The following is a 19,157-nucleotide window of genomic DNA, read 5'->3' as shown; positions in this document are numbered from 1 at the left end:
TTCGGAGCACCATCAATAGCTCAGTTGGGAGAGCGTTAGACTGAAGATCTAAAGGTCCCTGGTTTGATCACGGGTTTCGGCAGTGGCCTCCAAATTCCAATGTTTTCTTTGAAAGAGTCTTAGGAGGGTAGTTCACTCAAAGCGAGTAGGAACGACGTCCGTTACCCTCCTACAGGGCCGAAATAGCTCAGTTGGGAGAGCGTTAGACTGAAGATCTAAAGGTCCCTGGTTCGATCCCGGGTTTCGGCAGTGGCCTCCAAATTCCAATGTTTTCTTTGAAAGAGCCTAAGGAGGGTAGTTCACTCAAAGCGAGTAGGAACGACGTCCGTTACCCTCCTACAGGGCCGAAATAGCTCAGTTGGGAGAGCGTTAGACTGAAGATCTAAAGGTCCCTGGTTCGATCCCGGGTTTTCGGCAGTGGCCTCCAAATTCCAATGTTTTCTTTGAAAGAGTCTTAGGAGGGTAGTTCACTCAAAGCGAGTAGGAACGACGTCCGTTACCCTCCTACAGGGCCGAAATAGCTCAGTTGGGAGAGCGTTAGACTGAAGATCTAAAGGTCCCTGGTTCGATCCCGGGTTTCGGCAGTGGCCTCCAAATTCCAATGTTTTCTTTGAAAGAGCCTAAGGAGGGTAGTTCACTCAAAGCGAGTAGGAACGACGTCCGTTACCCTCCTACAGGGCCGAAATAGCTCAGTTGGGAGAGCGTTAGACTGAAGATCTAAAGGTCCCTGGTTCGATCCCGGGTTTTCGGCAGTGGCCTCCAAATTCCAATGTTTTCTTTGAAAGAGTCTTAGGAGGGTAGTTCACTCAAAGCGAGTAGGAACGACGTCCGTTACCCTCCTACAGGGCCGAAATAGCTCAGTTGGGAGAGCGTTAGACTGAAGATCTAAAGGTCCCTGGTTCGATCCCGGGTTTCGGCAGTGGCCTCCAAATTCCAATGTTTTCTTTGAAAGAGTCTTAGGAGGGTAGTTCACTCAAAGCGAGTAGGAACGACGTCCGTTACCCTCCTACAGGGCCGAAATAGCTCAGTTGGGAGAGCGTTAGACTGAAGATCTAAAGGTCCCTGGTTCGATCCCGGGTTTCGGCAGTGGCCTCCAAATTCAAATTTTTTCTTTGAAAGAGTCTTAGGAGGGTAGTTCACTAAAAGCGAGTAGGAACGACGTCCGTTACCCTCCTACAGGGCCGAAATAGCTCAGTTGGGAGAGCGTTAGACTGAAGATCTAAAGGTCCCTGGTTCGATCCCGGGTTTCGGCAGTTGCCTCCAAATTCAAATTTTTTCTTTGAAACAGTCTTAGGAGGGTAGTTCACTCAAAGCGAGTAGAAACGACGTCCGTTACCCTCCTACAGGGCCGAAATAGCTCAGTTGGGAGAGCGTTAGACTGAAGATCTAAAGGTCCCTGGTTCGATCCCGGGTTTCGGCAGTGGCCTCCAAATTCAAATTTTTTCTTTGAAAGAGTCTTAGGAGGGTAGTTCACTCAAAGCGAGTAGAAACGACGTCCGTTACCCTCCTACAGGGCCGAAATAGCTCATTTGGGAGAGCGTTAGACTGAAGATCTAAAGGTCCCTGGTTCGATCCCGGGTTTCGGCAGTGGCCTCCAAATTCAAATTTTTTCTTTGAAAGAGTCTTAGGAGGGTAGTTCACTCAAAGCGAGTAGGAACGACGTCCGTTACCCTCCTACAGGGCCGAAATAGCTCAGTTGGGCGAGCGTTAGACTGAAGATCTAAAGGTCCCTGGTTCGATCCCGGGTTTCGGCAGTGGCCTCCAAATTCAAAATTTTTCTTTGAAAGAGTCTTAGGCGGGTAGTTCACTCAAAGCGAGTAGGAACGACGTCCGTTACCCTCCTACAGGGCCGAAATAGCTCAGTTGGGCGAGCGTTAGACTGAAGATCTAAAGGTCCCTGGTTCGATCCCGGGTTTCGGCAGTGGCCTCCAAATTTAAAATTTTTCTTTCAAAGGGTCTTAGGAGGGTAGTTCACTCAAAGCGAGTAGGAACGACGTCAATTACCCTCTTACAGGGCCGAACTAGCTCAGTTGGGAGAGCGTTAGACTGAAGATCTTAAGGTCCCTGGTTCGATCGCGTATTTTAAGAAAGAACAGAGACGCGAGTATTAGTCCATGAGCCAGGCGCCAAAAAGGAGCTTGTCGGGCTCATTAGGTGGTACCAAACGAAATTTTTAGGGTTGATATATGACACCATTAAAAAGACAAATTTCAATTATGCACTCTGAAATCCGTAGCTTTTCAAGATGGCGGCTGTTTCAATATGGCGGCCACGCAACATCTTAAATGCGCAATATCTAAGGTTTATCTTGTCCGAATTTGACGTTCTATACGTCACGTAAAAGCTCTTTGAGTGAGCTACATCTCAGGTCGGTAGTATGAATTCGCTATGTGAAGTAGTTTTGAAGACACGCCCAGTTTGCGGTGACACCACCCGTTTCAATATGAACATTTCCGGTCGCTATTCAAAACCGAATTGAACAATAAAATTGCGAATTTTCATTTTAATACTAAAACGAATTGGCTTCCTTTAAACGTATTATTCATAGAAATCAAACCAATAGAACCGGAGATATAATAAATATCATGTGATTTTTAAATAAAACAGGTTGGTTAAGACCCACATAAAAGTGATCAAATTTAAAAGAAATAATACTTTCAAAGAATCTTTTTTAGAAACCAAGTTAAGTAAAATCGATTTACTTAACTATACTGGCACATTAGCTTTCTTTGTGCTTTCGCTGCCATTTTGAAAAATGGCCTCTGGTTCCTAAGATATTATATTTTGGTAAGTAGTTAATTTTTTTAAATAGGATTTTGAAGTAGGAATGTTCAGTCACTAGACTATTTCAATTTGTACAAAAACGTAAGGCCAATATTAACTTTTATCATAACATAATAATAATAAGCCCCTTAACGATTAATTATAAATGAAAAAACTTATTTAAGCTAAAATTATTTAATGTTCTTTTTCAAGTTATAAACCAAAATTTGTACAAACCTTAATATTAATTATTTATATTTCGTCTCCGCTATCCGCGTCATTTAGGTCCATTTGTACCGTTTCCACTGGAGCGGCCATATTTGAACAGTCCTGTAGTTTGCAGGCGTCTGTACATTTTAAGCCATTTGATACGCATTGACATTTAGTTTTTTTTACACCACTTTGCGCAGTTACAAGCAGGGTCATTCCATGTGAAATCGACCAACGTCCCCACGGCACCATCTCCGATTTTATTGAAACTCCATACACAATTAAAATGAACATATTTAGGAAGAAATCCAAAGTTTTAGGTCCAAATTCTTATAACTTTTGGAGAAATGGTCTTTTGAAATTTGTTAGTGCACGTAACTTTTTTTGCGCCGTTTTAAAGTGCGATGTTTGAGCCTTTATAATTAATTAATATAAAGGAGTACATTTATGAAAAAAATTGTAACATTTAAAGACTTGTTGGAAATTCGCTTAAAAATATTAGTTTTGTACTGTGGGATATATATAATTTTTAAAAAAATGTCAAAGTCGGCGTAATTTTCACCGAAACTGCAAAATGAGATAAGCTAAAAGGTCAAGATTTTCAAATTTTTTCTTTACGGTTACTATAAAACTTTGAATATTTTTGCTAAAGGATGACTTTCACCGGAAAATACATTAATATTCAGGATCTCAGTAAAACTTTTCCAATTTAACCTCCTTCAATATAGACGTTTTTACCAAAAACGTTAAAACATGGTAATACGTTTAGTGTTATATAGACTGTTGGGAAACTAAAAATCACATAAAATCTGATACCAATAAAAAGGCAAGATTTCTATCTACAACATGTAAAAATAAAAATGTTGACTATTAAGGTTTTTCTGGTCCAAATTTAAACGTCAACTTTGACCGTATCTCAGATATTTATTTGTTGCTTTTGTACAAAGATACTATTTTGTCATAGTCTAATTTTTTTAGAACGTATTTTTTACAGTCTGAAGTCGTTTGCGGAGCAAGAATTGCTAATATGTTCTGTGACGGTATCCAACATACATCCATTCTGCGTGGAAAGCCCTTTCTGTTTCATGCAGTTTACCGAGACATCTTTCTGCTCTTCTGATCGTTCGATAACGTTTCCTACGTAACGTACCACTCTTCATCATAGGTACACTCTGTTCAAAAAGTCTTTGCCCGTGGGAGATTTCGAACATTTTCGCCCGTCATTTCTTGTATAGTTGCATCAAGTTGGATCGGACATCGGTAGTAGATAAATAAAATGTTTAGCTACAAATTGGCCAAAATCATTTTCTGAATAGACTTATAATTTGGCCTATTTTTGCCTAAAAGAGGGGGTGTCAACTTTTTTATTTTTGATCTCAGGTCACTTTAAACCTGATTTTCGTGTTCTCCGGGGTTGATTTATATTTAGAAAGTGTTGAAATTATTCAAATCGACGCAAGAGATAAGTGAGTGCGTCTACCGATAAGGGGGCACCTGCGGGCGGGGGAAACGGGGGTGAAACGGGCCCCTGTAGGGGCCCCCATTTTGCGGCAATATTCGGCGGGGTCAAAAGGTTAGCTGATTTACGATGTTACCCTTATAAAACCTAACCCTGGGTGAATAGGTTATCTGCCCCTATGGCGGTGTGGACAATAAATAGGGTGAAACAGGCCCCTGTAGGGCCCCCATTTTGCGTACATTTTCGGCGGGGTCAAAAGGTTACCTGTTTTACGAGGTTGATTTACGATGTTAGGTCAATAGGTTATCTGCCCCTATGGACACGACGCAAACAGCCGTTAAATAAGGGTGAAACAGGCCCCTGTAGGGTCCCCCATTTTGCGTACATTTTCGGTAGGTCAATAGGTTAGCTGATTTACGATGTTAGGTCAATAGGTTATCTGCCCCTATGGTGGTGACACGATGTTATGCAAACAGCCGGCCCGTCATAGTTAATAGCTGGAGGCACCCCCCATTTTAGGTCAAAAGGTTAGATGATTTACGATGTTATAACCCATAAAACCCAGGTGCTAACCCATTATAGGTCAATAGGTTATCTGCCCCTATGGCGGTGACACGATGTTATGCAAACAGCCTACCCGTCATAGTTAATGTCGGGCACAATTCGAGTTGGTTTTCGCCGACAAACACTTTCGGGCCCCTAAGGGTAGCGTAAAATAGCGGGCGGTCATCGGTAAAAGTGTTTTGGAAAAAAAGAGCAGAATGTATACAAATTATAAGGTTTTATTTAGATATTCAAAGTTACAGTACATTAAGCGGATGAAAACGCTTAAAGATAAAACAATTTAGTTTTAATATATTTATGGTTGGTAGATACCATAGTAAACAAATTGTAAAAGTTAAATACACAAAACATATTTTGGTTGGCCACTGTTTCTTTAAAATCGTCAATAATTTTAAATGCTGTTACGTAATTGGACGCATAGCGGACAACGGTATCATACCTTTCATGTTCATCCGATAGAAATAAATTGTTGGGTGCACATGGTTCTTTATACAATATTTCGTAAATTTTACGATAATTATCGGTTATAACGTAACCCATTAATTCAAAGAGTTTTTGGTTCACTTTAAGGAGTTGAATGTGCGAATTAATGAAATATTTGAGTCTGTCCAATTCTCGAGTTTCCGGCGCTTTGATTACGACCGACGCTTCGGATATCGTGCTTTGCAAGGTTAATTCTTTTTGGTCAGACATGGCGGCGGTCACTAGCGCATCAGATAGCGGGAACGGTGATCGAAAGGGCAACCGTTGTGGATCATTTATTTGTTCCCAGTGGCCGTATAAATCATCCCAGGCGCGCGAAGACATTTCAAAGACCTGGTGTGTGATTTTATTGCATAGAGCTACAGATATATCGAGCTCAGACGTAAAACCCGTAGTAACGAAAAGCTCGGATGAAAGTGAATACCGAGGGTTAACTTTCCGCTGAGTCGGATCAAATTTAGACATTTTAGTGGGCCCAGGAGCGTTATCTACACAGCTTCGTTTAGACATGATGCTCGAGAAACGGTTTGTAGTGTACTGCCGCTGGATGACGGGGATGAATCCCTTATATAGCGATAATAATTTGATGACGTAATCAGGATGACGTAATGGGTTGACTCAATGACTCACGCGATTAGTCAAATTTTGCGGTGTTATGTGTATAGCGACGGCCATATTGGTAAACCAAAGAGATAGAAATTCTACAAGTCCCATTAAAAGTAAAATCAACGCGATTAGTAATGCGTTTTTAGGATTGTTCGCGATAAGGCGAGTAACGGGAAAGGCGGGATAGTCCCTATTCGGTAGGGCTGGTGGAATCATCTGACATGATGTTATGCAAACAGCCAGTAGCTATAAACCCGAGTAATGGGCCCCCTACGGCATCTGTCAAACACTTTTTTCCACGTGCGAGTGGTGTTATGAAATAAATCCAAATAGTTCAATGGGTCGAGCCTTTTGTGTATCTATTGGATGACGGGGATGAATCCCTTATATAGCGATAATAATTTGATGACGTAATCAGGATGACGTAATGGGTTGACTCAATGACTCACGCGATTAGTCAAATTTTGCGGTGTTATGTGTATAGCGACGGCCATATTGGTAAACCAAAGAGATAGAAATTCTACAAGTCCCATTAAAAGTAAAATCAACGCGATTAGTAATGCGTTTTTAGGATTGTTCGCGATAAGGCGAGTAACGGGAAAGGCGGGATAGTCCCTATTCGGTAGGGCTGGTGGAATCATCTGACATGATGTTATGCAAACAGCCAGTAGCTATAAACCCGAGTAATGGGCCCCCTAGGGCATCTGTCAAACACTTTTTTCCACGTGCGAGTGGTGTTATGAAATAAATCCAAATAGTTCAATGGGTCGAGCCCTTTGTGTATCTATTCATAACTATTTTCACCGACAAACACTTTCCCCGTGTAACATTATTTTCAAACACTTTTACGATGCGCAAAGCTATCCGTCTTACGGAATATCGGCCCTAAGGGGTAAAGGGTAGATAGAGGATGGCCCTTGCCCCCAGCGCGTAAAATAGACACAGCGGGTGTCCCCTCTCGCTAGCTAAAAGTGTCGTTTTTACATCAGGTGTGGATTCTTCGCGCTAAAATGCTTATAACAAACGATTGTTCCCACCAAAAATGTAAAATCCATCTCCGCTGTTCTCGGATGAGGACGTAGCCATTTAAGTTTTTATCAATTTTTATATTTTTAGCTTGGCGATGTATTCCAAAATTAAATGGTAACCAGTATGCGTTACAATTTCAAGATGCAAGATACTCGAGAATGGTAAAATAGTCTATATTTAAAGTTAAAATGCGAAAACTATATTTGTATAGTCGAAATTTATTTTAACGTATTAAAATAAAAATTCATCTTTCTGACAAGAGTCTTACCCATCATACATACACCATCTAATCTGGAATCTATGTTTAACAATTGGAGGAATTCGTGTTTACGATAGGCTCTTTTTTAACGTAACTTAGTACATTAATTGAGTATTTTGAAATATTTCAATATCGGAATTTTTTTTGATGTATTAAAAGTAGAGTTAAGATGCTTTTATAGTATTTTCTATGTATTAGCATATCTGAACTTGCGGTTCAATTTTGGGTACATGGACCACTTACACGCTAATGATATTCAAATGAAGTTTAAAAATATTTCCATTTGAACGAGTCCCTCTTTTTATATCAGCAAAGTACTGAACGATTCTATCTTATGGATTTAAATAGTTCTAACAATAGTACAACTACAACATTTGAGAAAGACACTTTTCCCATTGTGAAAGTGGAATACAAAATAAGAATCACTTCAATTTAAAACGCACTTTAAATTTAAGTATAGACTATTTTACCATTCTCGAGTAACTCTTTTTTTCTTTAAAAGCTGAAGAAATATTAGAAACGACATCAGTGATCAATTAATTGTTTCCGAGTATGACAGACGATTTTTGATATTAAAGAGTCATTTTTCAAAAGTAAGATTGTTTTCGGTTATTTTTTTTTTAAAGCTAGCTTAGAAATCACATTATTTTTATATATAATTATTTAGTTGTAATGTTAATTCTTAATTACTGGTAGCCTTCACTAGAAACTATTATAAGAATTATATATGAATTTATAACCAAGCGTGTATTTACCACTAGTGAATGCAATATCAGTCGAAGAATTGAAGAAAGACGGAATCACGTCATTATTAAGAACTGGTGACTACTTCTGTATATATTGTGACGGTTCAGTTTTTCATGTTCCAACTGTCGGACGGCTAGCATGGTACTGTGACGGATACTCAATCTGTTTGAAGTACCGTAAAGCTGTTTATTTCCAATCAAAAAGAATTCTAAGTATAAGAATTCCTCCAGGTGTATTAAAAGCGTTACCACGCATATATTTGTGTTTAAATTGTGATATGTTTGGCACTAAGAGAGCAGCCAATTTGTCATATTGCGAAGTAACTGGTGGATGTTGCGTATTTCCAAAAATTAAAAAATAATAATAGTATGTGTGTGTTTTTCTATTATTTTTCCACCTATATTTGGCGTATTGAAAGCTATTTTAACGTATTGAACGTAGAGTCAGGGGTTTTTATAGTATTTTACTACCTATATTTACATTTTGGAAAGCTATTTAAACGTATTGAGCGTACAGAGTATTTTGCATTATTTATGGTAATAAAAGGTAATTATTGTAGAAAATAAAAGATATTTTAATTAAAACATTTCGGTGATCTATTCCAAAATTAAATGGTAACCCCGTATGCGTAACAATTTCAATATGCAAGATACTCGAGAATGGTAAAATAGTCTATATTTAAAGTTAAAATGCGAAAACTATATTTGTAGTGTTCAATTTAAAAGAAAATTACTTCAGCTTTTAAATAAGATTTTTTTTCTGTATCTACCCTATATCATTTACATATTATTTTTTTATTCTAATTTAACCATAACTTTAAAAACGTTGCACGTCTGAATAGCTGTGTAGAGTACGATTAACAGAGATAAATATTTCTGGGTTCAGTTAATGTGATGATTCGAGTGAAAAATTTGAATATGTTAAAGTTATTGGATTGAAGGAAACTTCAGTGTTTTCAGAGTGATAATTAAGGGAAGTTGCCGTACAATATAGTTGAAAATTATCTTTTTAAGTCTGTGTCCACCCATTGATTATGTTAGGAAGTGAAAAAATTTCATTTAGCAAGCTTTTCTTCAATTTCGGTATCCACCCTGTATCATTTAAAAGCTCAAGCATTGTTTTTATCAAGTTAATTTCAAAAATATCTTAAAACAAGCTTCCCTAAGTCTGACTAGCTCTGTAGGGTAATAATAAAATAGCTAAATATTTTTTGGGTTTAATACTTGTGATGCTTAGTGAAAATTTTCCATATATTACAGTATTAGGTTGGCTAATTATTTTTTTCACCTGCTACCATTCTCAACGGGTGAACATAGAATAACAAAGATAATTGTCCAATATATTTAAAGCCAACTTTCCTTACATTTCTCTATGAAAACACTGAAGCTTCTTTCAATGCGATAACTTTATTACATGCATTTTTTTTCCAGAATTACAATTATTGAATCGAAAAAAATATGGAACCACCCTAGAATTAACCAACACAGGTATTCAGAAGAGATGGTGTTCAATTTAAAAAAATTACTTTTTTTGGATCCACCCTATATCAGTTATATAAAACCTGAAATTATTTATTTTTTTGAATTCTAATTTAACCATCACTTTAAAAACGGTAACTTCCCTTAAATTTCAAACTGAAAACACTAAAGTTTCATGCAATCCAATAACTTTGACTTTTGAAATTATTTCACTCAGAATCATCACATTAAATGGGAGCCACTCTGTATCGTAAAATTAAAAGCTCAAGCAATTTTTTTTCCAAATTCATTTTTAACTTATCTTAAAACACGCTTCCCTAAGTCTGACTAGCTCTGTAGGTTAATAATAAAATAGCTAAATATTTTTTGGATTCAATAATTTTGATTCTGAGTGAAATATTTGCATATATTACAGTATTAGTTTGACTAATTAATTTTTTTTTCATCTGCTACCATACTCAATGGTTGAACATAGAATAATAAAGGTAATTTTCCACTATATTTAAAGCCAACTTCCCTTACATTTCACTATGAAAACACTGAAGCTTCTTTCAATGCGATAACTTTATTACATGCATTTTTTTCCCAGAATAACGATTATGGAATCGAAAAAAAATATGTGACCACCTTAGAATTACCCAACACAGGTATTCAGAAGAGATGGTGTTCAATTTAAAAAAATTACTTTTTTTGGATCCACCCTATATCAGTTATAAAAAACCTGAAATTATTTATTTTTTTCAATTCTAATTTAACCATCACTTTAATAACGGTAACTTCCCTTAAATTTCAAACTGAAAACACTAAAGTTTCATGCAATCCAATAACTTTGACTTTTGAAAATTTTTCACTCAGAATCATCACATTAAATGGGAGCCACTCTGTATCGTAAAATTAAAAACTCAAGCATTGTTTTTATCAAGTTAATTTTAAACATATCTTAAAACACGCTTCCCTAAGTCTGACTAGCTCTGTAGGTTAATAATAAAATAGCTAAATATTTTTTGGGAGTCAATAATTTTGATGCTGAGTGAAATATTTGCATATATTACAGTATTAGTTTGGCTAATTATTTTTTTTTCATCTGCTACCATACTCAATGGGTGAACATAGAATAACAAGGGTAATTTTCCATTATATTTAAAACCAACTTCCCTTACATTTCACTATGGAAACACTGAAGCTTCTTTCAATGCGATAACTTAATGACATGCAATTTTTTTGCCCAGAATTACAATAATTGAATCGAAAAATTATCCAACTCGGCTTATTACGCGGATAATACAGAAATATAAATTACTTGATCAAAACGTTTTACGAATAATTTTGAGAGCTTTATCTATTGAATAAAAGTTAACCATCCCCAACCTCAAGGGTGGTATCGCGCTTAGATAGAAGACCCGATATGTTCGCGAATTCCGACAACGACCATAATTTCAAACTATGTTTTTTATATTTTTTATTTATTTCTTTCTTTTATTTTGTTTAATTATATATATTTAAAATTGAAGCTGAAACAAATTTTAAAATGACTTTGGTTTCCCCATAAGACATGCTACCCTCCCCACCTCGCCGTCTTGCACGCGTGCGCTGATTTCCCCTGGGGGGGCGCGGTCTGGGGCGCGGATTTCTCGGGGGGGGGGGCGCGGTCGGGGGGCGCGTCGCGGTTAATTTAAAAATCAAATGAAAACATAGATTGAAGTGTTTTGCGCTGTTAATTTGAATTTGAAACATGGATTTGAGTGTTTTGACGTCATAGAATATTCGTTGTTAAAGTAACGTAGAATGGAAATATTTTTAAACTTTATTTTAATATCATTGTAGTACTTAAATATGCTGGGCACTTGACCCTATATCACGAGTATTTCTTAAAACGACTATACATGAAACTCTACTTTTAACGCGGCAAAATACAATTCCGATATTCAAATATTTAAAAATACTTAGTGAAAAGAGACTTTAACCGTTTTTAAAATTCACAATATATTTATGCCATCCCGATTCTCTTTGAGCTACGGAATAATATTTCTGGATTTAAACCCCCCAAAATGACGTAATCTATAAAAATGACGTAATCTATAAAAATGACGTAATTTAAAAATGACTCACTAAAGATGACGTAATCTACACCATGAAACGCAAAGATTACGTAGATGCGTTGTGGTTTTCATAAGCCAGCCGCTATGGGATAGAGGAAGATGTCTCCGCTTAGTGTACCCAAGAAATGCTGGATATGCGCGGAAATATACCGGTCCGTGAGAGGTTTCAAACAACATTTAATGACTCATTTATCGTGTAATACAATGAAAGAAGATTCGGATCTGGCGTGTGATTGTGATACGAGTGAATCTCTCCATTACACGGAGGTCGAGGAAATGTCAGATGATAAAATTATCGATTATCTTAACGAACTTATTGGGGAATGTAAAAAGCGCGGTGCCACAATGGAATCAACCGAGTCAACTACATCTAACCTGCCAGCCGAATTAAAAATGCCGACTGAAAAGGAAATGGCTGCTCTGATTTATTTTCAAGAATATTGTAAAACTAATCAAATTCATAATATTAAAACCGCTGTAAAGAAAATGTGAATAAACGTTTTTATATTGAATACATTGTTATTTTTAAAGGTGACCGTATAAAGTAAATTTTACATTTGGGTAAATTGACACTTAATATTTTTAAAATTCTAAAATACGTTTATAATATTTTTCCAACGTGGGCGAATGAATGGACACAATGAACTATTAATTACATAATCTAAAAAATGACGCGAGCAATGAGAAATAACGAGTCGGATTTATAAGATAATAAAAAATATTTATTTTATAAGATGATATATTACAAAAATTATTTTTCTTTTACGAGTCAAATAAAAATATTATAGTGCGATACAAAAAAAAATTAAAATGGACATCGTATTTGGTTGTCTATTTCAGCGCGGTTCTGGGTAATCCAGTCGGCGAAAAGTAGACTTCGTTCCAAAGAACACGGTTGTCGGGTGTTTAGAGTTTGATGTCTGAATAGACATTTCACTGGCGGGGGCGTATCAAAAGTCACAGCTCGGGGACAGTCAAAAGTTTCCAAATCGTATATGGCGGTCTCAATTTAATCGGCTAAAAATTTACACTTTACGTCTCCTTTTGTAAAAATCATATCAGCACTCGAAACAGCTGATATAAGGCAGGCGGGTAGTTTATAATAGGGGAGATACCCCGCGGTCCAGCAAATACCGTGAAGGTTCCTAGACACCCAGCCGTTTTGTCTTTTAATGGCGTTCGGAAGTTGTTGTACTGGATAGGGTTGTTCGAAAGTCCAAGCTTGAACGGCGGGAGGGGTCGATACTGTTGATATAGCTAGTTCCTTCACGACAATGTCGGGGGGCTCTCCGCCGGAGCGCGAGGCGGATTTTCCTAGTAGAAAGTCAAATTCGACAACGGCCATTCTCGCCATGCCACCGACACGATACTGAGGGTTTAGTTATGAATAAAACGGGGTGTAGTCGCGCGACGGGAATTTATACTCCGTTTATGACGACGTAACACTAGCCTTTGAGAAAAAACGCGCGCGGCTAAAGAACAGTAGCCTCCACTATATGTATGCATAAATATTTTTTCGTCCCAAAGTTCCCCCCGACCGCACCGCCCCCCGAGAAATCCGCGCCCCAGACCGCGCCCCCCCAGGGGAAATCAGCGCACGCGTGCAAGACGGCGAGGTGGGGAGGGTAGCATGTCTTATGGGGAAACCAAAGTCATTTTAAAATTTGTTTCAGCTTCAATTTTAAATATATATAATTAAACAAAATAAAAGAAAGAAATAAATAAAAAATATAAAAAACATAGTTTGAAATTATGGTCGTTGTCGGAATTCGCGAACATATCGGGTCTTCTATCTAAGCGCGATACCACCCTTGAGGTTGGGGATGGTTAACTTTTATTCAATAGATAAAGCTCTCAAAATTATTCGTAAAACGTTTTGATCAAGTAATTTATATTTCTGTATTATCCGCGTAATAAGCCGAGTTGGATAATTTTTCGATTCAATTATTGTAATTCTGGGCAAAAAAATTGCATGTCATTAAGTTATCGCATTGAAAGAAGCTTCAGTGTTTCCATAGTGAAATGTAAGGGAAGTTGGTTTTAAATATAATGGAAAATTACCCTTGTTATTCTATGTTCACCCATTGAGTATGGTAGCAGATGAAAAAAAAATAATTAGCCAAACTAATACTGTAATATATGCAAATATTTCACTCAGAATCAAAATTATTGACTCCCAAAAAATATTTAGCTATTTTATTATTAACCTACAGAGCTAGTCAGACTTAGGGAAGCGTGTTTTAAGATATGTTTAAAATTAACTTGATAAAAACAATGCTTGAGTTTTTAATTTTACGATACAGAGTGGCTCCCATTTAATGTGATGATTCTGAGTGAAAAATTTTCAAAAGTCAAAGTTATTGGATTGCATGAAACTTTAGTGTTTTCAGTTTGAAATTTAAGGGAAGTTACCGTTATTAAAGTGATGGTTAAATTAGAATTGAAAAAAATAAATAATTTCAGGTTTTTTATAACTGATATAGGGTGGATCCAAAAAAAGTAATTTTTTTAAATTGAACACCATCTCTTCTGAATACCTGTGTTGGGTAATTCTAAGGTGGTCACATATTTTTTTTCGATTCCATAATCGTTATTCTGGGAAAAAAATGCATGTAATAAAGTTATCGCATTGAAAGAAGCTTCAGTGTTTTCATAGTGAAATGTAAGGGAAGTTGGCTTTAAATATAGTGGAAAATTACCTTTATTATTCTATGTTCAACCATTGAGTATGGTAGCAGATGAAAAAAAAATTAATTAGTCAAACTAATACTGTAATATATGCAAATATTTCACTCAGAATCAAAATTATTGAATCCAAAAAATATTTAGCTATTTTATTATTAACCTACAGAGCTAGTCAGACTTAGGGAAGCGTGTTTTAAGATAAGTTAAAAATGAATTTGGAAAAAAAATTGCTTGAGCTTTTAATTTTACGATACAGAGTGGCTCCCATTTAATGTGATGATTCTGAGTGAAAAAATTTCAAAAGTCAAAGTTATTGGATTGCATGAAACTTTAGTGTTTTCAGTTTGAAATTTAAGGGAAGTTACCGTTTTTAAAGTGATGGTTAAATTAGAATTCAAAAAAATAAATAATTTCAGGTTTTATATAACTGATATAGGGTGGATCCAAAAAAAGTAATTTTTTTAAATTGAACACCATCTCTTCTGAATACCTGTGTTGGTTAATTCTAGGGTGGTTCCATATTTTTTTCGATTCAATAATTGTAATTCTGGAAAAAAAATGCATGTAATAAAGTTATCGCATTGAAAGAAGCTTCAGTGTTTTCATAGAGAAATGTAAGGAAAGTTGGCTTTAAATATATTGGACAATTATCTTTGTTATTCTATGTTCACCCGTTGAGAATGGTAGCAGGTGAAAAAAATAATTAGCCAACCTAATACTGTAATATATGGAAAATTTTCACTAAGCATCACAAGTATTAAACCCAAAAAATATTTAGCTATTTTATTATTACCCTACAGAGCTAGTCAGACTTAGGGAAGCTTGTTTTAAGATATTTTTGAAATTAACTTGATAAAAACAATGCTTGAGCTTTTAAATGATACAGGGTGGATACCGAAATTGAAGAAAAGCTTGCTAAATGAAATTTTTTCACTTCCTAACATAATCAATGGGTGGACACAGACTTAAAAAGATAATTTTCAACTATATTGTACGGCAACTTCCCTTAATTATCACTCTGAAAACACTGAAGTTTCCTTCAATCCAATAACTTTAACATATTCAAATTTTTCACTCGAATCATCACATTAACTGAACCCAGAAATATTTATCTCTGTTAATCGTACTCTACACAGCTATTCAGACGTGCAACGTTTTTAAAGTTATGGTTAAATTAGAATAAAAAAATAATATGTAAATGATATAGGGTAGATACAGAAAAAAAATCTTATTTAAAAGCTGAAGTAATTTTCTTTTAAATTGAACACTACAAATATAGTTTTCGCATTTTAACTTTAAATATAGACTATTTTACCATTCTCGAGTATCTTGCATATTGAAATTGTTACGCATACGGGGTTACCATTTAATTTTGGAATAGATCACCGAAATGTTTTAATTAAAATATCTTTTATTTTCTACAATAATTACCTTTTATTACCATAAATAATGCAAAATACTCTGTACGCTCAATACGTTTAAATAGCTTTCCAAAATGTAAATATAGGTAGTAAAATACTATAAAAACCCCTGACTCTACGTTCAATACGTTAAAATAGCTTTCAATACGCCAAATATAGGTGGAAAAATAATAGAAAAACACACACATACTATTATTATTTTTTAATTTTTGGAAATACGCAACATCCACCAGTTACTTCGCAATATGACAAATTGGCTGCTCTCTTAGTGCCCAACATATCACAATTTAAACACAAATATATGCGTGGTAACGCTTTTAATACACCTGGAGGAATTCTTATACTTAGAATTCTTTTTGATTGGAAATAAACAGCTTTACGGTACTTCAAACAGATTGAGTATCCGTCACAGTACCATGCTAGCCGTCCGACAGTTGGAACATGAAAAACTGAACCGTCACAATATATACAGAAGTAGTCACCAGTTCTTAATAATGACGTGATTCCGTCTTTCTTCAATTCTTCGACTGATATTGCATTCACTAGTGGTAAATACACGCTTGGTTATAAATTCATATATAATTCTTATAATAGTTTCTAGTGAAGGCTACCAGTAATTAAGAATTAACATTACAACTAAATAATTATATATAAAAATAATGTGATTTCTAAGCTAGCTTTAAAAAAAAAATAACCGAAAACAATCTTACTTTTGAAAAATGACTCTTTAATATCAAAAATCGTCTGTCATACTCGGAAACAATTAATTGATCACTGATGTCGTTTCTAATATTTCTTCAGCTTTTAAAGAAAAAAAGAGTTACTCGAGAATGGTAAAATAGTCTATACTTAAATTTAAAGTGCGTTTTAAATTGAAGTGATTCTTATTTTGTATTCCACTTTCACAATGGGAAAAGTGTCTTTCTCAAATGTTGTAGTTGTACTATTGTTAGAACTATTTAAATCCATAAGATAGAATCGTTCAGTACTTTGCTGATATAAAAAGAGGGACTCGTTCAAATGGAAATATTTTTAAACTTCATTTGAATATCATTAGCGTGTAAGTGGTCCATGTACCCAAAATTGAACCGCAAGTTCAGATATGCTAATACATAGAAAATACTATAAAAGCATCTTAACTCTACTTTTAATACATCAAAAAAAATTCCGATATTGAAATATTTCAAAATACTCAATTAATGTACTAAGTTACGTTAAAAAAGAGCCTATCGTAAACACGAATTCCTCCAATTGTTAAACATAGATTCCAGATTATATGGTGTATGTATGATGGGTAAGACTCTTGTCAGAAAGATGAATTTTTATTTTAATACGTTAAAATAAATTTCGACTATACAAATATAGTTTTCGCATTTTAACTTTAAATATAGACTATTTTACCATTCTCGAGTATCTTGCATCTTGAAATTGTAACGCATACTGGTTACCATTTAATTTTGGAATACATCGCCAAGCTAAAAATATAAAAATTGATAAAAACTTAAATGGCTACGTCCTCATCCGAGAACAGCGGAGATGGATTTTACATTTTTGGTGGGAACAATCGTTTGTTATAAGCATTTTAGCGCGAAGAATCCACACCTGATGTAAAAACGACACTTTTAGCTAGCGAGAGGGGACACCCGCTGTGTCTATTTTACGCGCTGGGGGCAAGGGCCATCCTCTATCTACCCTTTACCCCTTAGGGCCGATATTCCGTAAGACGGATAGCTTTGCGCATCGTAAAAGTGTTTGAAAATAATGTTACACGGGGGAAGTGTTTGTCGGTGAAAATAGTTATGAATAGATACACAAAGGGCTCGACCCATTGAACAATTTGGATTTATTTCATAACACCACTCGCACGTGGAAAAAAGTGTTTGACAGATGCCGTAGGGGGCCCATTACTCGGGTTTATAGCTACTGGCTGTTTGCATAACATCATGTCAGATGATTCCACCAGCCCTACCGAATAGGGACTATCCCGCCTTTCCCGTTACTCGCCTTATCGCGAACAATCCTAAAAACGCATTACTAATCGCGTTGATTTTACTTTTAATGGGACTTGTAGAATTTCTATCTCTTTGGTTTACCAATATGGCCGTCGCTATACACATAACACCGCAAAATTTGACTAATCGCGTGAGTCATTGAGTCAACCCATTACGTCATCCTGATTACGTCATCAAATTATTATCGCTATATAAGGGATTCATCCCCGTCATCCAATAGATACACAAAAGGCTCGACCCATTGAACTATTTGGATTTATTTCATAACACCACTCGCACGTGGAAAAAAGTGTTTGACAGATGCCGTAGGGGGCCCATTACTCGGGTTTATAGCTACTGGCTGTTTGCATAACATCATGTCAGATGATTCCACCAGCCCTACCGAATAGGGACTATCCCGCCTTTCCCGTTACTCGCCTTATCGCGAACAATCCTAAAAACGCATTACTAATCGCGTTGATTTTACTTTTAATGGGACTTGTAGAATTTCTATCTCTTTGGTTTACCAATATGGCCGTCGCTATACACATAACACCGCAAAATTTGACTAATCGCGTGAGTCATTGAGTCAACCCATTACGTCATCCTGATTACGTCATCAAATTATTATCGCTATATAAGGGATTCATCCCCGTCATCCAGCGGCAGTACACTACAAACCGTTTCTCGAGCATCATGTCTAAACGAAGCTGTGTAGATAACGCTCCTGGGCCCACTAAAATGTCTAAATTTGATCCGACTCAGCGGAAAGTTAACCCTCGGTATTCACTTTCATCCGAGCTTTTCGTTACTACGGGTTTTACGTCTGAGCTCGATATATCTGTAGCTCTATGCAATAAAATCACACACCAGGTCTTTGAAATGTCTTCGCGCGCCTGGGATGATTTATACGGCCACTGGGAACAAATAAATGATCCACAACGGTTGCCCTTTCGATCACCGTTCCCGCTATCTGATGCGCTAGTGACCGCCGCCATGTCTGACCAAAAAGAATTAACCTTGCAAAGCACGATATCCGAAGCGTCGGTCGTAATCAAAGCGCCGGAAACTCGAGAATTGGACAGACTCAAATATTTCATTAATTCGCACATTCAACTCCTTAAAGTGAACCAAAAACTCTTTGAATTAATGGGTTACGTTATAACCGATAATTATCGTAAAATTTACGAAATATTGTATAAAGAACCATGTGCACCCAACAATTTATTTCTATCGGATGAACATGAAAGGTATGATACCGTTGTCCGCTATGCGTCCAATTACGTAACAGCATTTAAAATTATTGACGATTTTAAAGAAACAGTGGCCAACCAAAATATGTTTTGTGTATTTAACTTTTACA

The 19,157-nt window shown here is 36.2% G+C and overlaps 2 long non-coding RNA genes and 10 other non-coding genes across 12 annotated transcripts; 11 read left to right on the top strand and 1 right to left on the bottom strand.

The window, feature by feature from the left end:
• Positions 1-176: 176 nt before the first annotated feature.
• Positions 177-249, top strand: TRNAF-GAA (transfer RNA phenylalanine (anticodon GAA)). The gene has a single exon. It is a non-coding gene; the product is annotated as a tRNA-Phe (tRNA).
• A 94-nt stretch (positions 250-343) lies between these two features.
• Positions 344-417, top strand: TRNAF-GAA (transfer RNA phenylalanine (anticodon GAA)). The gene has a single exon. It is a non-coding gene; the product is annotated as a tRNA-Phe (tRNA).
• A 94-nt stretch (positions 418-511) lies between these two features.
• Positions 512-584, top strand: TRNAF-GAA (transfer RNA phenylalanine (anticodon GAA)). Its single transcript has one exon. It is a non-coding gene; the product is annotated as a tRNA-Phe (tRNA).
• A 94-nt stretch (positions 585-678) lies between these two features.
• Positions 679-752, top strand: TRNAF-GAA (transfer RNA phenylalanine (anticodon GAA)). The gene has a single exon. It is a non-coding gene; the product is annotated as a tRNA-Phe (tRNA).
• A 94-nt stretch (positions 753-846) lies between these two features.
• TRNAF-GAA (transfer RNA phenylalanine (anticodon GAA)) lies at positions 847-919 on the top strand. Its single transcript has one exon. It is a non-coding gene; the product is annotated as a tRNA-Phe (tRNA).
• A 94-nt stretch (positions 920-1,013) lies between these two features.
• TRNAF-GAA (transfer RNA phenylalanine (anticodon GAA)) lies at positions 1,014-1,086 on the top strand. The gene has a single exon. It is a non-coding gene; the product is annotated as a tRNA-Phe (tRNA).
• Positions 1,087-1,180: 94 nt separating this feature from the next.
• TRNAF-GAA (transfer RNA phenylalanine (anticodon GAA)) lies at positions 1,181-1,253 on the top strand. The gene has a single exon. It is a non-coding gene; the product is annotated as a tRNA-Phe (tRNA).
• Positions 1,254-1,347: 94 nt separating this feature from the next.
• On the top strand, positions 1,348-1,420 carry TRNAF-GAA (transfer RNA phenylalanine (anticodon GAA)). The gene has a single exon. It is a non-coding gene; the product is annotated as a tRNA-Phe (tRNA).
• Positions 1,421-1,681: 261 nt separating this feature from the next.
• TRNAF-GAA (transfer RNA phenylalanine (anticodon GAA)) lies at positions 1,682-1,754 on the top strand. The gene has a single exon. It is a non-coding gene; the product is annotated as a tRNA-Phe (tRNA).
• A 94-nt stretch (positions 1,755-1,848) lies between these two features.
• On the top strand, positions 1,849-1,921 carry TRNAF-GAA (transfer RNA phenylalanine (anticodon GAA)). Its single transcript has one exon. It is a non-coding gene; the product is annotated as a tRNA-Phe (tRNA).
• A 3,562-nt stretch (positions 1,922-5,483) lies between these two features.
• On the top strand, positions 5,484-8,194 carry LOC149953627 (uncharacterized). The gene is made up of 4 exons (XR_016480094.1): positions 5,484-7,129; positions 7,202-7,275; positions 7,876-7,966; positions 8,135-8,194. It is a non-coding gene; the product is annotated as an uncharacterized LOC149953627 (long non-coding RNA).
• Positions 8,195-16,529: 8,335 nt separating this feature from the next.
• Positions 16,530-18,996, bottom strand: LOC149953626 (uncharacterized). The gene is made up of 3 exons (XR_016480093.1): positions 17,351-18,996; positions 17,205-17,278; positions 16,530-16,604 (listed from the first exon to the last, which is right to left on the bottom strand). It is a non-coding gene; the product is annotated as an uncharacterized LOC149953626 (long non-coding RNA).
• Positions 18,997-19,157: the final 161 nt, after the last annotated feature.

This window comes from Leiobunum rupestre, chromosome 3 (genome assembly GCF_980474605.1).
Source record: "Leiobunum rupestre chromosome 3, qqLeiRupe1.1.hap1, whole genome shotgun sequence".
NCBI classification, from domain to species: domain Eukaryota; kingdom Metazoa; phylum Arthropoda; class Arachnida; order Opiliones; family Sclerosomatidae; genus Leiobunum; species Leiobunum rupestre.
The sequence above is the reverse complement of the archived record's forward strand: the minus strand, read 5'-3'. Positions and strand labels throughout refer to the sequence as shown.